Source organism: Mercenaria mercenaria, chromosome 6 (assembly GCF_021730395.1).
Source record: "Mercenaria mercenaria strain notata chromosome 6, MADL_Memer_1, whole genome shotgun sequence".
Classification (NCBI taxonomy): domain Eukaryota; kingdom Metazoa; phylum Mollusca; class Bivalvia; order Venerida; family Veneridae; genus Mercenaria; species Mercenaria mercenaria.
The window spans coordinates 851,721-872,887 of record NC_069366.1 but is presented as its reverse complement, the minus strand read 5'-3'; the positions used below and the strand labels follow the sequence as shown (position 1 = coordinate 872,887).

At 35.8% G+C, this 21,167-nt stretch overlaps 1 pseudogene; it reads left to right on the top strand.

The window, feature by feature from the left end:
• The window catches only part of LOC123549855 (cleavage and polyadenylation specificity factor subunit 1-like), a 151,735-nt pseudogene extending 141,082 nt beyond the window's left edge, over positions 1–10,653 (top strand).
• Positions 10,654–21,167: the final 10,514 nt, after the last annotated feature.

Sequence of the window (21,167 nt, the reverse complement as noted above, 5' to 3'; positions counted from 1 at the left end):
AAGAGCATCAAAGTACATTAAATAATGCGGCTCTACTAAACATACCGGCATTTGATCCGTTTGTGCACCTTTTTAAAGAGATCATCACTCTCACTTCTATGTGTGTTTTTAATTAATAAATTGCTACATAATTTCTCCGCCAATTTGTTTATTAGTCAATAACCTTGATTGGTTCTAATTGTTTGTTTAACATATGAGCTCTTTATTCTAAGGCAGCATATACTAAAAATGAAAGATAATTACATATCAAAAGACTAATTCTAAAGGATAGCCAACAGTTGACATCATCTATCAAAAATGTTTTCAGTAGATAACAAGCTACAAAAATTCATTAAAAACATTATAGTAAGAATTTAAAAACAGGCCGATGATGATAATGACACTCTGATCATTTTTTGATAACATAACAAAATATCGGCCGATATGATGTAAGTGCGTAAATACAGCGAAATAAACATGTAAATCACAAATAGTAAATAATAAATCACAAGAAATGTAATTTATTTAACTAATATGATATTCCTCTATAATACAGTTTATTAAAGTCAGCCTTTCAACTTACATCTTCGTATATATAATGTATATGTACATGTATATAGAGCCGGCCACCTAGAATTTTAGTCTAGGTAGCCAAAACTGCTTCCTAGCCTCTGCCTTACCAAAATTAAGTCTTTTATTTTAAATTAAAAAAAAAATTCTCATTAAGCAAATTGTGCTTGAAAATGGTCTGCATCCTAACATTCCAATAAAAAGCATTAGAGACACTATAATTTCTACCTTTATTTGAGCCCCGCCATGAGAAAACCAACATAACGCATTTGCGACCAGAATGGATTCAGACCAGCCTGCGCATCTGCTCAGTCTGGTCAAGATCCAGGCTGTTCACTTTCAAAGCCTCTTGCAATTAGAGAAACTATTAGCGAACAGCATGGATCCTGACCAGACTGCGCGGATGCGCAGGCTGGTCCGGATCCATGTTGGTCTCAAAGCCACTACGTTGGTTTTCTCATGGTGCGGCTCATTTGTCACAGAAAAAAGATGGAGGAAATGGAACATGTCACTGCTTTGAAATATGTACCGTTGAAATCAGAGGAGACTGTGTCTGGGGTGAAGGGATACATTGCCATAGGAACCAACTTCGATATTCTTGCTGGAGGAAGAGTGAGAACATTTTGGCTTTTGCTTTCATTTTTATAGGCCTTTATCAGAAAGAACGGGGCGTATTATGAACACCCATTGTGGGTAGTCAGGTGGGTGGTTGGCGTCCAAAAGCATGTCTGATCTTCACCAAACTTGCTGACAATGTTTGTGAGCATAATATCGCAGCCAAGTTCGATAACCCCCCAAATCTCCACTGGCACGCTTGAATTATGGCCCTTGAATTACTCAAAATCTGTGAAATTAGCCTTGTCCATTTAAATTACACAAGAGCCCTGTTAGACATGGCTTATCCCCCTGCCGGGCATATTATAATTGAAGGCTAAAGTTCCTGGCAAGTTAGTGTCTGAAAGTATTAATTTTGGGGAAAGCTTTGAAGAACCGTTTAGTTGTGGTCCGCATCAGGGGTTTGAAAGATGTGGAAGAAAGAATAAGTCAGTGGTGAGGTGGTTTACTGCTAAATTTTATTAATTTTCATGAACAGTATAGCTATGATGTTTTTCTATATGGCTACTGTAAAAAGAAGGAATGGAAAGCTAACAGGGAACAAGAGTCCCAGAAGGTCACAATATAACACAAATTTCTTTACTCTAGCAGCTGTACTTGCAAATGGAATTTTAATTTTGTGGTTGTTTAGTAATTATTGTAAGTCTTTTGTTTTTCTAAGTCCACAAAAAAACTCCTTACCAGGTAGAGATACCTTAAAATACACCTAAAATTGGAAAGTAACATCTATGTTGTACCACAGAAAAGTGGTCTTGTTTTTTCCCTACGGTCAATTATAAAAATATTACAATATAAGTTATTTATAGTAACAACTAAGGGAAGTTAATCTTTAAAAAAAAAAAAAAAAAAAAAAAATTGTAAGTCCACGCAAAAATCTTTACCAGGTAGAGATTGGTCAAAATACACCTCAAAATTGGATGTAGCATGCATGTTGTACTACAGAAAAGTGATCTCAATATTTCCCTACAACTAGTAATGAAAAAGTTACAATAAAAGTTATTTAAAGTAACAACAAAAGGAAGTAATTCTAAAGAAGGGAATTGCACTTGACACTTCGTCTCATGATGGTGTATAATTGTGCCAAGTTACATCAAAATCCCTCCATGCATGAAGAAGAAATGCTTCGGACAAAGTCATTCTTGTATCTGACCTTTGGCCTCCAAGTGTGACCTTGACCTTAGACCTAGGGACCTGGATCTTGTGCATGACACTCCGTCTCGCGGTGGTGAACATTTGTGCCAAGTTATATCAAAATCCCTCTATGCATGAAGAAGAAATGCTCTGGACAAGGTTTTCATTCTTGTATCCTTTGACCTCTAAGTGTGACCTTGACCTTAGACCTAGGGACCTGGTTCTTGCGCATGACACTCCACCTCGTGGTGGTGAACATTTGTGCCAAGATACGTCAAAATCCCTCCATACATGAAGAGGATATGCTCCAGACAAAAAATTTTAAGAAAATATGATAAAGGGGAATAACTCAAAAAATAGGCAAGGTAGAGTTATTGTTCTTGCACACTGCACTTCTTCCCAATGTGTTCTGTCAGTGTATGAAGTTTGAAGAAAATCCCTCCAGTACTTTTGGAGTTATGCTCCGGACAAAATTTTTTAAGAAAATAAGATAAAGGGAAATAACTCAAAAAATAGGCAAGATAGAGTTATTGTTCTTGCACACTGCACTCCCTCCCAATTTGTTATATCAGTGTATGAAGTCTGAAGAAAATCCCTCCAGTACTTTTGGAGTTATGCTCAGGACAAAATGTTTTAAGAAAATAAGATAAAGGGGAATAACTCAAAAAATAGGAAAGGTAAAGTTATTGTTCTTGCACACTGCACTTCCTCCCAATGTGTTCTATCAGTGTATGAAGTTTGAAGAAAATCCCTCCAGTACTTTTGATGTTATGCTCCGGACAAAGATCATTGTGGACGGACGGACGCACGGACGGAGAGCATTTCTAATATCCCCTTCGCCTTTGGCGGGGGGATAAATAAGATTCGATTGCCAGTTTCATCCCACATGGAACCTCTTAAATGCCTTGATTCCTTCTTACCCTTTTTTGGGTTAACGAGGTATACAGCATCAACCTTATTACCTTTGTAGTATGTAACTGAATATTTAGAAAGGGGTATTTTGTGACAGTCTGGCACTCTTGTTACTGGCATAAGAAATAGAGATCAATATAATTGCACCTTTACTAATCCTACCAGGTGTTCTGTATTACAAAAGTGCTTCTATTGTGACATTTTGATACAAGTAAAACTGTATTATCTGCACTATAAAATACTTACTGGTATTTCATTTTATTATCGGCTTGTTAAAAGTTAATTTTTTACCATAAGTAAGTTGAGAAAATCATAGGAAGCAGGTTGTGAGGGGTAAATCAAACACATAAGAATAAATCCTAAATGTTTGTTTTTTTTGTGCAAAAAAGTATGATATTGTGTCTTAAACCATTATCATTTTCCACTCAATTGTATAATTGCAAGGGAAGTAAACTAATAGATACCTCTGCTTATAAGTACTAGCCCAAGAGAAGAGTTGTCATTCTTTGCGGATCACAACTTTAATTTAAATATCAAAACTTCTGTTCTTCATATTAACAAAACTATAATAAATTTCACATTAATTTTTGTGAAATCATTTTTGGTTATTTCAAGGACTTGGAAATCAATTTCTAGACTTTATTCATTGTATTTCTATCATTGAATATTTTAGGGTCTATATCTACTTGTTATGTTTTCATTACATTGATTTCACTTTCAGTGTCTATATTTGGCATTTTAGTTAAGTATTGTCAGAGTTTTGACCATGGTCAATTTTAACATCAGGATTGCTTTGAATTTCACCAATTAAAAATGGGACATTTGATTTTTGACAGATTTTTTTTAAAATCTTTAAGATATTTCTATCCAATAAAACATTTAATGCTGTCTGATATATAGTTAATATACAAGTATACTATACATTGGGAATGGTGCATAATGGATTTAGAGAATATACCTCTTTTTTTTTTTTCAGATAATAATTTTTAATGTGATAGAAGTTGTTCCCGAAGCAGGCCAGCCTTTAACTAAACATAAAATTAAGGTATGTAAATATTGAAAAATTATTTTTGACTAAAATTAATTTGTTTTATTTTCGAGAAACAATGGCGTCATTCTTGTTACTAGGCAATTTCTACTTGTTCCACTTTTCGACTTGTTTCAGTTGTATTATTGACCCGTTAAATGGGGTACCAGTTATGCGACATGACACCGTATAGCCGTATAAAAGCTTGTTTAAACTTGACAGCCAACACAGACTTTCCCCCCTCCCCACCACCCCCCGCCACACCCCTTGGTTATTATTGCATTATTTCATTATCCGAAATCAAAACCAAGAGAAAATATGCAATATTCTCAATTTTAATTCAATATACTATATATTTCAATAAATATATAGTTAAAATAAAGTATTCAAAAAGCATGTGTAGCTTATTCTTATATAATGGGATATTGCGGCCACTCAAGCTTTAACCAGGTAACCAGCCAAACAATCAATCCAGGCAGGTAACCAGCCAACTTGTAGGGAATAAATCAGCCGACCAAAAAAAGACCAGGCTTGTTCTGTAAATTCTAACCGGTGACCAGCTAAATTTAATTATTTACAGAAAAACAACTTGTAACGTGGCACAACTTCCATCAATGCTACGGTTCACTACGACGGACAAAATGACAGACGAGTGGTATCCTCCATTACTCTACGGGTAACCTTAGTAATAATGAAAAATATCAAACGTGTCACTAAACCAGACACAGCACTGTAGTGACCATAGTAACAATGAGAATCTAGCCGGGTAACCAGCTAGAGTCGCAACGCAACGCAAAGTACTGAAGTGATTAGCACCAGCCAGGCTATGTATCAATTGAGCAAGGCTATATAGAGCTAGACACAGCTCTAACACAACGCTATAAAGATATTACCATAGTACTTGGGCAATACCTTTTGTACACCACTACTCAGTGCCACACAAGTTTACTATAAAACTGACCAAACCAAAAGTGAATTGCAATGTTCTGACCCTAGTCCTACGATTCATGCTGGTAACTCGCGAGAGCCGGAAACCAGGTCCAGAGTTAAATACAGTTTGAACAAAGTACATACTTGTCAGTTAATGAAACTGAAACTAATATAAAATTGCTAAAGTATGCTACGCCCAGTCAACTTCTGGTCGGCAGAATTTTTCCCAGTAAGTATAAAATGTGAGTGACATAATTAAAATAGTTTATAATTATAGTGTGTCCATAACATCCATTAAGGTAATATTTCCTTCTTGACAACGTTTATACACAAAAAGAAATCGTCTTTCAGCTAACATATACACATAAATGGAATAGTTCATTTGCTTGTATCAAACAACATACTTAAAGTAGTGAATAACACACGAGCCTTACCACTTGGTAATTATCACTTGATACACTAACATGCACACATAAGAAAGTTTATGATCTCACAACTAAGCCGTCACTGTGTCCGTAATGTTCATCAAAAAGTTTTGGTGACATCAATAGAGCTTCTATCATACATAACATCTGCTCCCATTGAACGTGCGTGATAGTCTGTATCCAAGTTTTGCTCGTCTGCTCGGAGGCAAATTGTCTGTAACACAAATACTTCGAAGAGCAATTAGTTTGTCCAAAATCAATTAAATGTAAACATACCATATAACTGTATATTAAAATAAATGAATTTATGTAATAGTATTACAACTAGTCAAAAGTACATGCTTACTACGTTCTGACTTGGGGTGTGGCGGGTGGGAAAATCTAACAAGCGTTGTTTCGTAACTTGTGTAAGTTTACTGACTGAGAATATTGCACGAGTTTCTGTGTTATATATGTTGATATTTTGCGTTTGGTTCCCGAACAAATCTGGTTTATAAATATGTTACGCTTGTAATAAACCTGGAACCAAAACCGGTTTTGTTTCACAAAGCTTACAGAAAACATGCATGATCATACATGTACAGGTATAGATACAAGTTGACAAACTGACGTAAGTATAGATACACAATGACAAACTGACGATTTCGTAAAAAATAAAAGCAATTATTTCAAAGATAAAATAATTGATATTATTGCTGTTTCTGCTATTTTAGATCATATATTGTTTAAAAGCAGTCTTTAGTCATACAACATTATCATGTAGTCTTTGATATGAACATTTTTACTGTTTTTCTTTAGTTCTATTGTTGTAGGACTTTTGTAAATATTGTTATGGAAAGGGCCCTGTATGAACAGAGAATACCTGAAGTACGAATCTGTTAACGACATGAACATTGTGAATCGTTGATCAATCAAGAAACATCCTCATATCCTAAGCACCGTACTTCAAATCAAGTTCATGGCTAGGTGGCTCAGGTTGAATAGGTTTTGCCCTAGTGTTAGGCGAAATCTAGTTGGTATTGCTGTATTGCTATTTGTATTGCGATCTCAACCCTTTGCATACGACTGTGTGCTTACCTTCATGCAGTGGTCCGCATGATAGTTGCCAGCCGTTTACATCTACCTACCGGAGGTCAGTCCCTGTCATGTGACACCCCTGGCTCCATCGTTGCAATGCACAGCCATCCGGTTTTGGTGTACTTCAGTTCTACCATATCGTTCAGTGGTGTCAGTGTCAGTTCAAAGCATTTCTTATATTGCACTGTTAATTATACCCTTATAGTTTTGTTGTATTGCTTTGACGCGCCTGGTCTCCTTTTGGTTGAACAATTTTACCTTTCTTTTTTTTGAGTGGCCAACAAAACCCAGTCTTAGATACTGCTGTATTTATATGTTGTTTAAAATACATCTCAATGAGTCATTTGATCTATATTGTTACATACACATATTATTTAATGTGTTGAATAAAATTTAATGCGGAGCATATAGCACAGTGTTTCTTTGTTGTTTTGAGTATTAAAAATAATTACATCATTATTTTACTTCATCAGCAAAGTACTTGGATATAATATAATCAGTAATTACTGATTTTCCATAAAGACTGATTACATCATTAAGGTTTATGGGATGTGAAGTGGATTTGCTCTTGTCAAGTCTATAACATCATTAAGGTGTATGGGATGGGCAGTGGATTTGCTCTTGTCAAGTCTATAACATCATTAAGGTGTATGGGATGTGAAGTGGATTTGCTCTTGTCAAGTCTATAACATCATTAAGGTGTATGGGATGTGCAGTGGATTTGCTCTTGTCAAGTCTATAACATCATTAAGGTGTATGGGATGTGAAGTGGATTAAGGTGTATGGGATGTGAAGTGGATTTGCTCTTGTCAAGTCTATAACATCATTAAGGTGTATGGGATGTGAAGTGGATTTGCTCTTGTCAAGTCTATAACATCATTAAGGTGTATGGGATGTGCAGTGGGTTTGCTCTTGTCAAGTCTATAACATCATTAAGGTGTATGGGATGTGCAGTGGATTTGCTCTTGTCAAGTCTATAACATCATTAAGGTGTATGGGATGTGAAGTGGATTTGCTCTTGTCAAGTCTATAACATCATTAAGGTGTATGGGATGTGAAGTGGATTTGCTCTTGTCAAGTCTATAACATCATTAAGGTGTATGGGATGTGCAGTGGATTTGCTCTTGTCAAGTCTATAACATCACTAAGGTTTATGGGATGTGAAGTGGATTTGCTCTTGTCAAGTCTATAACATCATTAAGGTGTATGGGATGTGAAGTGGATTTGCTCTTGTCAAGTCTATAACATCATTAAGGTTTATGGGATGTGAAATGGATTTGCTCTTGTCAAGTCTATAACATCATTAAGGTGTATGGGATGTGCAGTGGATTTGCTCTTGTCAGGTCTATAACATCATTAAGGTTTATGGGATGTGCAGTGGATTTGCTCTTGTCAGGTCTATAACATCATTAAGGTTTATGGGATGTGAAGTGGATTTGCTCTTGTCAGGTCTATAACATCATTAAGGTTTATGGGATGTGAAGTGGATTTGCTCTTGTCAAGTTTATAACATCATTAAGTTTTATGGGATGTGAAGTGGATTTGCTCTTGTCAGGTCTATATTATATGTTTGTCAAAAAATGTTGTTTGTGAAACTAGTTATACATTGCTAGGAGGTTTATTATCATACTTAAATGATCAGTAAATCTTGTTTAGTGAATGTACATAAACAAAGGAAAAATTTAAGGGTTTTTAGCTCCACTAATTGGAGAGGCTTGGCCCATTATACACAAGGTCAAGGTCACCAAGGTGTTATACTTTGAATTATTTTCATGTCAATTTTTCGAAAACCGTTTATAGACATTTCTTTGGTACTTAAGAAATATTGACTTGAAATAAAAAATATTTATTTATAATCATCATATGCATGTTACAATCCCCATAACTCTTATTGTAGTTTGACAGAATTATGTCCCTTTCATACTTAAAGGTTTTTGACAATCTTTGCTTTCTCGATATAGCTTTAGTACAGTATAAGATAATGACTTGAAACTTAAAATGTGTCTTTATCATCATCATCTGCATGGGTGGTAATAATCCCTATAACTCTGATTTGTATTTTTGACCAAATTATGCCCCTTTCATACTTAACTTTTTTTGCAAAATTTTGTTTTCTGGACATAACTTTGGTACTATATAAGATTATGACTTGAAACTCAAAGTATATCTTTACCATCACCTTGACCTTTTGCACCTCTGAATAGTAGAGTCGTTTTATATCTTTGTGTATCTTCCTTTTAAAGTAGAGGTCTCTTATTGAGACATAGATTCATTTTACTGTCAAATCGCAAAACAGTGGAGTGCGTTATCTTACGGACAGCTCTTGTTTATTCTCGGAAGTGGTATTTTGTTGTAATAAATTAAATTCAGAGTAGATCTACAATGTATTTGCAGTACAGTCAAATACCATTACCTCGATATTCAAGGGACTGCAAAAATTGTATCGACATATCCGAAGTTCAACGTAATGATATCGTCTATCTGGGACTACATTTTGTATATGTGTGGGACGTCTATATTGTCATTACATCCCATGCTTCTTTTAGAAAGAGAAAATGTAAATACGATCTATATTTTATTGAAAAACAATAGAACATCTTAATTCGATAGTATTACAATTTTTTTTTATTTCATTTTTTGATTTATATTTAAACATTATAGCATTCTTATTGATATATATTTTTTAGATATGATCAATAGTACATAAATTCTTTATATACATCATTAGGATTTGCCAGTTAAATATGCATATTGTTACTAGTGAGTCATAACTGTTAAGACTTTTAGCCGTCAAACAGTAAAAAGATATTCCGTCCAAATTAGTTGTTACTTGACCGCTGTTTTAGACTTATTATTAAGAATTAAATGCAAACATGCAAACTAACCTAATAATTATTAATACATCGCTAGACAACATTAGGTTGCAATTTCACACCTGACAAATAACATGGATATTTTTACACGAGCTGTGATATCGACGAAACCAGGTGTAAAAACAGTACAGATAAGTTGAAGGGACTGAAAAATCTCATTGAGCTAAAGAAAATATCGAGCTTAAAATATCGAGGTTACGATAAATAATACCATTAAAATATATATAGAAAATAAGGGACCGACTAAAACACATTGTGCTAACTAGAGTATCGAGGTAACGGTATTCAACTGTATTATATTATGTTGCAGCACCCCACTCCTTCATGACATATTTCTAGTTTCAACAAATGATTAGTTTTCCTAGATTTGATTGATTGTCTCCCATTGTTAGGAGTGTTTGAAGCATATTAGTGAATGCTCACTTTTTTAAGCATCAGTAAAGAGTTGTCTCTCTTGTCCTGACCATTATTGAAGGGTTGTCTCCCATTTAAGGTTGTTTATGATAAAGAACAGAAAGGTCCAGTAACATCATTATCTCACTGTAACGGCTTCCTTGTCTCAGCTGTAGGACAAAAGGTACTAGAAAAAAACAGTTCTTTGTGAATGCTTTGTTTTTGTTATGCCTTTCTTTAACCTTTAGCATGCTAAATTTCTAAAATGGACTGGTCTGTCATTCAATTTGGGCGGTACCATTTATTATTCGAAGGGTGTTCACTGAAGATTTACTGACTGATTAGCAAACAGTAAACTGAAAGACCATGATTGACTGCATGGCATGGATGTGCAGGCTGATCATGGTCTGCAGTGGACGCAATGGCAAAGTCACTTGCTGCCAGCAGGCTAAAGGTTAAAGAAAATGGGTTTCTTTTTGTACCCATATACCCATATAGGTAGGTAGATCTATTAAGCAGTGAACAGTACTTAACTAGTGAGAGCCAGACTTCATAGGGTGATTAAAAAGCATCTAACTTTGTAGGGCGATAACTTTGAAGGGTAATTACCTAGAGCATTCCTATAACAAAATCGCAAATAACTGGAAAGGAAATTATAGCCCAGTCAGATGAGAAAGTTTTTTGACTGTTTTACTGATTATTTTGTCAACATAGTTAATCCTCAGATTGAGATTTTTTTTCCTTTCCAGATATTTTTGTGGACATTGAAAGATGATGATCTCGGGTGGACGGATAGCTCAGTGGTTTGCACACTGGCCTTCCAATCCTGAGGTCGGGGGTTCAATCCCCCGCAGCTTCTCGGGAATTTTCATAAACGTTTTTCAGTGTTTCCCACCCAACTAGAGGTGTACTGGTCAGGAACCCAGGCAATCCTTGCATGTATCAGTGCTATACACTGGGCACGTTAAAGAACCAGGCTATCTATTCGAAACGAGCTAGGCTAAGTTAGCCGGACAAACCTGTATTTGATTTCTGATCCCTCTGTGGTGGGGGCTTTGTCTCACTCTGTCCCTCTGGTCAGATCGCTCTGTGTCTGTACTAGTAGAGGATGAATTATGCACCCTGTGTGGCTGCATTTGAACTATGTAAAGCGCCTTTGAAAGTGAAATTGAACATGAAAAGGGCGCTATATAAATCTGGTATAATAATAATAATAATCTCATTGGTGTTGCATTCATTGACACACAATATCTATATACATTCTATGGTCACTTTAAAGAAGTTGATATTTGCTGCTGATGTACAGAAGAGTGTGACATTATATAGATATCAGGAACAGGAGCGGGTGCTATCACAAGTGTGCAGGGTAATATTTTTGTTTAATACCTGTCATACAATCTATTGTCACTTTAAAGAATGTGATATTTGCTGCTGATGTCCAGAAGAGTGTGACATTATATAGATATCGGGAACAGGAGCGGGTGCTATCACAAGTGTGCAGGGTAATATTTTTGTTTAATATCTGTCATACATTCTATGGTCTCTTTAAAGAATGTGATATTTGCTGCTGATGTACAAAAGAGTGTGACTTTATATAGATATCAGGAACAGTAAAGGGTGCTATCACAAGTGTGTAGGGTAATATATTTGTTTAATACCTGTCATACATTCTATTGTCACTTTAAAGAAGTTGATATTTGCTGCTGATGTACAGAAGAGTGTGACATTATATAGATATCAGGAACAGGAGAGGGTGCTATCACAAGTGTGCAGGGTAATATTTTTGTTTAAAACCTGTCATATATTCTATGGTCACTTTAAGAATGTGATATTTGCTGCTGATGTACAAAAGAGTGTGACTTTATATAGATATCAGGAACAGTAAAGGGTGCTATCACAAGTCTGTAGGTTAATATTTTTTGTTTAATACCTGTCATACATTCTATGGTCACTTCGTTTAATACCTGTCATCTATGGTCTCTTTAAAGAATGTGATATTTTCTGCTGATGTCCAGAAGAGTGTGACATTCTATGGTCACATTGGTTTTACCAAAAATAACATTGCTCGCCAAGTAGCAAAAGGGTCAAAAATATGAATTGAGAGGTAGAGCTCAATTCTGGGTAAAGATGGTAATGTGATGGAAGACTGTCTATATATCTTATATTCTAACACGACCAGCAAATAACCTACATACATGTAGAGCAAAATCTCGGGTTATTCTGCAATAAACCACTCGCGTGCAATGACGTCATCTGATCCAGGTGCGTAGCGCAGTCGTAAAAAGTAGTTACCATTTTTAGCTCACCTGAGCAATGCTCAGGTGAGTTTTTGTGATTGCTCGATGTCCGGCGTCTGTCTGTCTGTCGTCCGTCAACATTTGGCTTGTGTATTCGGTAGAGGCTGTATCTTTCAACTGATCTTCATGAAAATTTGTCAGAATGATTACCTTGATAAACTCTAGGCAGAAATCAAGTAGACAACGACGTTTATATGACTGAAAAATTGATGAAAAAGGTGTTAAACCCGAACACACACACACACACACACGCACACACAAATGCTGTATATCAAAAAACACAACTTAAATGCTGAATATACACAATACCTTTTAAGATAGTTAGTTGCTTTCAAATATGTTAATTTTTAGCTCCACTATTCGGAGAATAGGGGTGCTATTCTGCTGGCTCTGGCGATGGTATGTCACTTTCTTGGTTAAAGTTTTTGGGCAACCTTTGTTTTTCTGTCATATCTTTATTACTATTGCTTATATCTTACTGTAACTTCACATAAGCATTGTCCAGCATACAAACAAAGTATGTGCAGGGGCTGGGCCCATTATACCCAAGGTCAAAGTCACCAAGGTGTTATACTTAGGTTATTTTTAAGGTTAAACTTTCAGCAACCTTTGTTTTTCTGTTATATCTTTATTACTATTGCTTATATCTTACTGTTACTTCACATCCACATTGTCCAGCATACACACAAAGTATGTGCAGGGGCTGGGCTCATACACAAGTTCAAGGTCACCAAGGTGTTATAATTAGGTTATTTTTAAGGTTAAAGTTTTTCGGCAACCTTTGTTTTTCTGTCATATCTCTGTTACTATTGCTTACTTCTTACTGTAACTTCACATAAACATTGTCCCGCATACAAACAAAGTCTGTGCAGGGACTGGGCCCTTAATACCCAAGGTCAAGGTCACCAAGTTGTTATACTTTGAATTATTTTCATGTTAAATTTTTTTCGAAAGATTTGTTTATAGACATATCTTTGGTACTTTAAAAGATAACGACTTGAAATTAAAAATATTTCTTTATAATCATTGCCTTTATAATCATGGTTACAGTCCCCGTAACTCTAATTGTATTTTTGACAGAATTATGCCCCTTTCATTTTTTGGCAATCTTCACTTTCTTTCTTTGTTTGTTTTCGGTTTAACACCGTTTTGCAACAGTATTTCAGTCATGTAACGGCAGGCAGTTAACCTAACCAGTGTTCCTGGATTTTGTACCAGTACAAACCTGTTCTCTGCAAGTAACTGCTGGATATAACTTTAGTACAATATAAACTAATGACTCGAAACTTAATATGTATCTTTATTGTCATCATCTGCATGTGTGGTAACAATCCCCATAACTCTGATTTGTATTTTGACTTAATTATGCCCTCTTCATACTTATTCTCTATTAATATTGATACATAAATTCATTTTACTGTCAAATCACCGAATAGTTGAGCACGCTGTCTTACGAACAGCTCTTGTTAATAACTTGTTTTACTTTTCAGAGCTGTCCAAAACAACTCACTAGATCTCTCAAATGCCCACAAAAATATTTTAGATGGGGAACTACTTTGGAAATTTTTACATTTAAGTGTACTTGAGAAATCAGAAATGGCAAAAAGAATTGGAACTAGTGTAGATCAGGTAGGTTCTTTAAAACTATGGATTTGCTACTATGCTCCAAATGCATATACATTGTATCAGTAAAGATAAATTAGTTTTAAGTGTATAAGCAGATTTTTTTATGTCCCCAGTGTCAGTTTTCCAGAGTTGTGGCCCTTTTGCAAACTTTGAATTATCACAACTGTATATTGTTTATTCAGCTCTTACAGGTTTCATCCAAATGAAATGGAACTTGGTTTACGTTATCAGCATCAAAAAGACATGCCCATTTTGACTGAAGTTTCAAGGTCTTATATAAGTAAGTTATGCCCAGTTTTTGGACTTTATAACATTATTTTGTCAAGGATTTCAGGGGATGTGTCATACAATGTTGATGTATTCTTGTTTGTAGATTTATGATATCTACCTAGGAAAACCAGTGATATAGCTGAAACAGCACAGTAACTGTGTGATAAATATCAGAAAAACCATGAACTAATTTGATAAATATCAGAAAAATCATGAACTAATTTGACTTGAATTCTTGTTGGCTTCCAAGAATTGGGTCATGTAGCTCCAGAGATGGTAAACTTAGCATTTCTCTGTTAATAGTAACACTGTCTTTCTGTGTTTCAGTTAGTAGAAGATTTGATGGAAGTTGATAGATGGACAGCTCATTTCTGAACACTAATACATCTAGGAAGATATTAGACATATGTGGTCACCATAAAGAGGAAAACTTGATATGGTGGATAGCCGTGGTACATTGGCTCATTTCATTGCTTATCAAAGTGTTCAGTATGAATGTTATACACAGACTGGGACTTTTCAGGATTTGTCCTGAATCATTTTACTTCTAATTGACACATTTACATTTGTATGTAAAATTAACGCTGTTGAAAGGGCATTTGTTCTTGGTTTGGCATCTTTGTGTTCAAGCTTCATAGTTTTAGATGACTCACAGGGCTAAAACACTAAGGAATAATATGAGTTTCTAGGATAGTATCATGATTGTAAGAGAGGAGATTTTGATTGATGATGTTTTTGCAACTTAAAGCCTAATCTTTTACTACCCTGGTAGTAAGTTTTAAAAGAGGAGCCTATCAAATAATTATGCTACTCTAGGTTGTCTGTCAGCTAAAAATAGCTCATTTCAATGTGTAGAGTAACGCAACAACAATTCTTTCAAAGTTTCAATATCAATTTATTTTCATAGGTGATCATAAGTGTAAGTTCATTGTAACATCAATTTAACCATGTATAAAACTGACAGAGTACTTTTATTATGAGTTAACCTTAGCCTATATCTAGCTATTTCTCCGTCCCTAACCTTACTCTAACGGATTTTAATCTCAATATATACGTTTATAAAGAGGAGAAATGCTAGACAAGCCTGTGCAATATTAACCTTAATATCTCGTAAACTTCCGAGGTAGTCTAGTATATTTTAGGTCCTTTTCCGTAAATAAATCGAATAACAAACAGATAAGACCCTGTGGCATTTGATTCAATGACATGTTTGACAAGTACACTCGGTCCTTTTAAGAATTTTAACTTAATAATTCTACTTGAAAATATTGAAAGAAATTAAATTATTTTATATCCCGAAAACCTATTTTTATAACTAGAATTTAAATCTAATAAACTAAAGAAGTTAAACTATTTATGTCCCGAAAACCTATATTATAATTATAGAAAAACCCTATTACGCTATAACTCATTCACAAGCAAATGTAAACAATGATGAATAGTTACAAATCAGTATTATCCATATTTGTACATCCGAATTAGAATCAGTCTTATGAAAAATTAAAGTTGAGACTAGCATTCCTGATATTTAAACTGAACAATCAAACATTCATTTAGCTTTTCTGTCATTGCTGACAAGCACATTAAAAGTGATAATCTAGCAATCAGTGCAGAAATAAACTATTCAAGTCTGGGATTTAGAACAATACACACAAATTAGCAAGTGTTGCTGTGACAAGGTCTTACAAAAGATAAACTGTTTGAAATAATTATGTTCTCAATCAATATCTCTTCCCCTCACTGGGGGAGACATATTGTTTTGCCTTGTCCATCCATCCATCTGTCCGTCCTTCTGTCTGACTGTTACACTTCATTTCTGATCAATAATTGGAGAACCATTTGACGTAGAACCTTCAAACTTCATAGGATGGTAGGGGTAATGAAGTAGACAACCCCTATTATTTTTGGGGTCACTCCATCAAAGGTTAAGGTCACAGGGGCCTGAGCACGGAAAACCATTTCTGATCAATAACTTGAGAACCACTTGACCCAGAATGTTGGAACTTCATAGGCTGATTCATCATGCAAAATAGATGACTTCTATTTTGGGGGGAGGGGGTTACTAGGTCAAGGTCATAGGGGACTGAACATGGAAATCAATTTCCAATCAATATCTTGAGAAGCACTTGACCCAGAATGTTGGAACTTCATAGAATGATTGGCTATGCAGAGTAGTTGACCCCTATTGATTTTGGAGTCACTGTGGTGCAGGCCAAGGTCACCGGGGCCTGAACATTGAAAACAATTTCCGATCAATAACTTGAGAACCACTTGACCCAGAATATTGAAACTTCAGTAGATGATTGAACATGAAGAATAGATGCCCCCAGGCCCCTATTGATTCTGGGTCACTCTATGAAAGATCAAGGTCACGGGGGCCTGAACATGGAAAACCATTTCTGGTCACTCACTTGAGAACCACTTGACCCAGAATATTGAAACTTCATAGGATGATTGGACATGTACAGTAACTGACTTATAAAACTTATAAAATATTGTGGGGTCACTCTATGAAAGGACAAGGTCACAGGGACCTGAAAATGGAAATCCAATTCCAATCAGTAACTTGAGAACCACTTGACCCAGAATAAAGCTTCTTAGGTTGATAGGACTTACAGAGAAGATGACCAGTATTTTGGGGGGTCACCCTATTAAAGATCAAGGTCACAGGGAGCTGAACATATAAAACACTTTTTCAACAACTTGATAACCGCTTGACCCGGAATTTTGAAACTTAATAGGATGATTGGACATGCAGAGTAGATGGCCCCTGCTGATGTTGGTGGTCGCTCTATCAAAAGTCAAGGTCACAGGGGCCTTGACATGGAAAGTCGTCTCCACTTCATAACTTGAAAACCACTTGGCCAAGTATGTTGAAATTAGTGTGATTGTTGGACATGCCATGTAGATGGTCCCTATTGCAGCCAAGAATTGGTGTCTCTTTGACTTTTGCTCCTGTCCCCTATTGACTTCTTCCCTACAGACTCTGCAGTGGGGAAGATATGCACTTTTCTAAAAATGCATCTTCTAGTTTATCACTATGTCTGTAGTTTAATTCTTGATTTAAAGCTTTTTTAAATAACATAAAAATATAACTGCAGAAATGATTATGATGTTCTATTCAGTTTAAGAACTAAAAATTACTTTCCTGACAAAGTTTTACAATGCACTCGAGGTGTTAAATCCATGACACATTAAGCCTTCCGCTTATGAGGTTTATTAATAGAATTAATCAGGTGGGAATTGTTTACAATCTCTATTTCTCTAGGGTTCATGACCTCATAGCCTCATTAGCTCCTCCTGGCAAATTAAAATTTTTGGCAGTTACTTTAAATATTTTTTTAGCTCACCTGTCACATAGTGACAGGGTGAGCTTTTGTGATCGCCCGTCGTCCATCCACAATTTCTTGTCTGCACGATAGTGGTTTCATTTATGATTTTATTTTAACCAAACTTGCACTCAACTTGTATCACCATAAGATCTTGGTTCCTTTCTTGAACTGGCCAGACTCCATTATGGGTTCAAGGGTTATGGCCCCTGAAAGGGCCAGAATTAGCTATTTTGACATTGTCTGCACAATAGCAGCTTTATGTATGATTTGATTTTTACCATACTTGCACACAACTTGTATCACCATAAGATCTTGGTTCCTTTCTTGAACTGGCCAGATCCCATTATGGGTTCTAGAGTTATGGCCCCTGGAAGGGCCAAAGTTAGCTATTTTGACCTTGTCTGCACAATAGCAGCTTTATTTATGATTTGATTTTTACCAAACTTGCACACAATTTGTGTCACCATAAGATCTTGATTCCTTTCTTGAACCAGCCAGATCCTGTAATGGGTTTCTGAGTTATGGTCCCTGAAAGGGCCAAAATTAGCTATTTTGACCTTGCCTGCGCAATAGCAGCTTCATTTATGATTGTATTTTAACCAAACTTGCACACAACTTGTATCACCACAAGATATTCGTTCCTTTGTTGAACTGGCTAGATTCCTTTATGGGTTCCAGAGTTATGGCCCCTGATAGGGTCAGAATTAGCTATTTTGACCTTGTCTGCACAATAGCAGCTTCATTTATGATTGGATTTTAACCAAACTTGCACACAACTTGTATCACCACAAGATATTGGTTCCTTGGTTGAACTGGCTAAATTCCTTTATGGGTTCCAGAGTTATGGCCCCTGATAGGGCCAGAATTAGCTATTTTGACCTTGTCTGCACAATAGCAGCTTCATTTATGATTTGAATTTAATCAAACTTGCACAAAACTTGTGTCACCATAAGATCTTGATTCCTTTCTTGAACTGGCCAGTTCCCATAATGGGTTCCAGAGTTTTGGTCCCTGAAAGGACCAAAATTAGCTATTTTGACCTTGTCTGCACAATAGCAGCTTCATTTATGACTTGATTTTAACCAAACTTGCACATAACTTTTATCACCATAAGATCTCGATTCCTTTTTATACGCCCTAAGGGATTATTATTATTATTTACCAGATTTTTATAGCGCTCTTTTCGTCTATAAAATAAACGTTCAAAAGCGCTGTACAAACTACATATCACAGAATGATATGGACATACAATACAACACAAAAAATATATCAACAATAAAAGGTATTTAGCCTGAATCAGGTTTTACTCTACATTTTAATTGTACTAGATATTTTAAAGAACGATTAACAATAGGAAATAATTTTCATTGCAAAGCTTGTTTTCCAGTGCAAAGTGAGTTTCAATAGACCTGGAAGAAAAAGTGTGTTTTCAATGATCGTTTGAAAGCATCCAAGCTTTTAGCGTCTCTAATGGTAGCCGGAAGAGCATTCCATAACTTCGGTGCAGCTGATGAAAAACTACGATCACCCTAACTCACAGTTTTGCTTTTTGGAACAACTAGTTGTTTTGAGTTGTTCTTGGATCTCAAATTTCTTGCTGGCTGATAGAGTTCCAGCAAGTCTTTAACATAGATTGGTGATTGGTCATGCAATGCTTTGTATGTGTGAACTAGAATCTTAAAGTCCACTCTATGACTAACTGGTATCCAATGCAGTTCTTTTAATACCGGCGTAATGTGATCATAACGCGATATTCTTGTTATAGTTCGAGCTGCAGTGTTCTGAAGACTTCGAAGTCTATTCAGCAAGACCTTCGGAACACCATACAAGAGCGCATTGCAATAATCAAGGCGTGAAGTGACGAGTGAATTTACTAGAGATTTTGTAGCATCTATATTTAGATATTTCCTGATGTGGCCTATTTGACGTAGCTGTCCGTACCCTGATCTACAAACTGAGTTTATATGTTTTTCCGTGCTCATTTTGGAGTCTAGAAAAGCACCAAGATTCCTTACACATTTAGATGGTTTAATGTTCTCTTCTCCAATTTTCACAGTAACCGATTTAATATGTTTTTCGTTTCTTTGAGAGGTAAATACAATGACTTCAGTTTTATCGACATTGATTTTCAACATGTTGCTGTTCATCCAAGATACGATTTCTACAAGACAGTTTTCAACACAGCGTAAAGCATCCTTTAGAGAGACCGAATATGTTGGTTTGAAAGATAAATAAAGCTGCCCATCGTCGGCGTAAAAATGATGATTTAGTCCATGTTTCTTGCATATTGTACCCACTGGTTTAGTGTACATTGTGAAAAATTTTGGTCCAAGAACGGACCCCTGTGGGACACTGTATGTCATTTGCACTGGTTTTGACAATTCACTATCTATGGTCACTGTTTGGTAGCGGTCGCTCAGATATGAAGTTATCCATTCAAGTGGTTTCCCTGTGATACCAAAGTGGTCATGGAGGCGGTGCAATAGTGTCTTGTGGTCGATGGTATCGAAAGCAGCCGCAAGGTCAAGCATCACTAACATTGTTACATCATTTTGGTCAAGGGAGTTGAGAATGTCATTTTGAACCTTCAGTAATGCAGTCTCAGTGGAGTGAAATTTTCTGTATGCAGACTGGTGTTCTTCGTGGAGACTGTTCAAAGACAAGTGGCTTTCCAAACGAGCATCGACTACCTTTTCAAGTATTTTAGACACGTACGGTAAATTAGATAAGGTCTGTAGTTCTTCAGAACATTTGCATCTAGATCTGACTTTTTGATGAGTGGTCTGATCAACGAACTTTTGAAGTATTTCGGTACATATGCTTTCTCCAAAGAATAATTGATTATTTTAGTAAGAAATGGTAGCAGTTCTTCTAAGCATTCTTTCAAAAGCCATGTTGGAAGTGGATCTAGCTCACATGATTTACTTGCAGATTTTGAAATAACTATTTTCACTTCATCCTGTGAGGCTAGAGTGAATTCAACAAGTTTATCTATTTGCGTGTTCGAAATTTCCTCGGTGGTAACACCGGTTTGTAATTCTGTTGCTGACCTAATTTTATTTCTTATTCCATCAATTTTATTGATGAAGAAATTGCTGAAAGTTTTCACTAGTTCTTTGGAAGAAGAAGATGTTGGCAGCACGGCTTCCTCGACTCTACCAAGAAGATTCTTTGTCACTTTGAATAAAGTTTTCTGATCTCGTCCGCAGGACTCTTATCTTTTCAGAGTAGAAATTTACACGTGTTTGTTTCAGTAATTTATTCACAGAAGCACAGTGATTTCTGTATATCCCACGATATGTATTATGTTATCACCTCGGTGCCCGTCTGTTGGTTAGCAATTTCCCTTCCGCTCTGTAACTCTTGAACCCCTTAGAGGATTTCAAAGAAACCTGACACAAATTTTCACCTCATCAAAATGATGTGCAGAGCGCATGTTTCGGATGGCTCACTTCAAGGTCAAGGTCACACTTAGGGGTCGAAGTTCAAATGACTTTGTTTTGTGTGTATATTGCTCTGCATTTGCGTTGCATTGCAGTGCTCTTGTTTTTATTTGGCAGATCCTTCTTTTGTTAACTTACAATAATTTTTTTTTAATTACTTCCCTTTTATGTTACTATAAATAGCTTATTTAGTAACTTTTTTATTATTGGCCGTAGGGAAAAACCAAAGAACTAAAAATACACAGAATGGCAACTGGGGATAAAAAC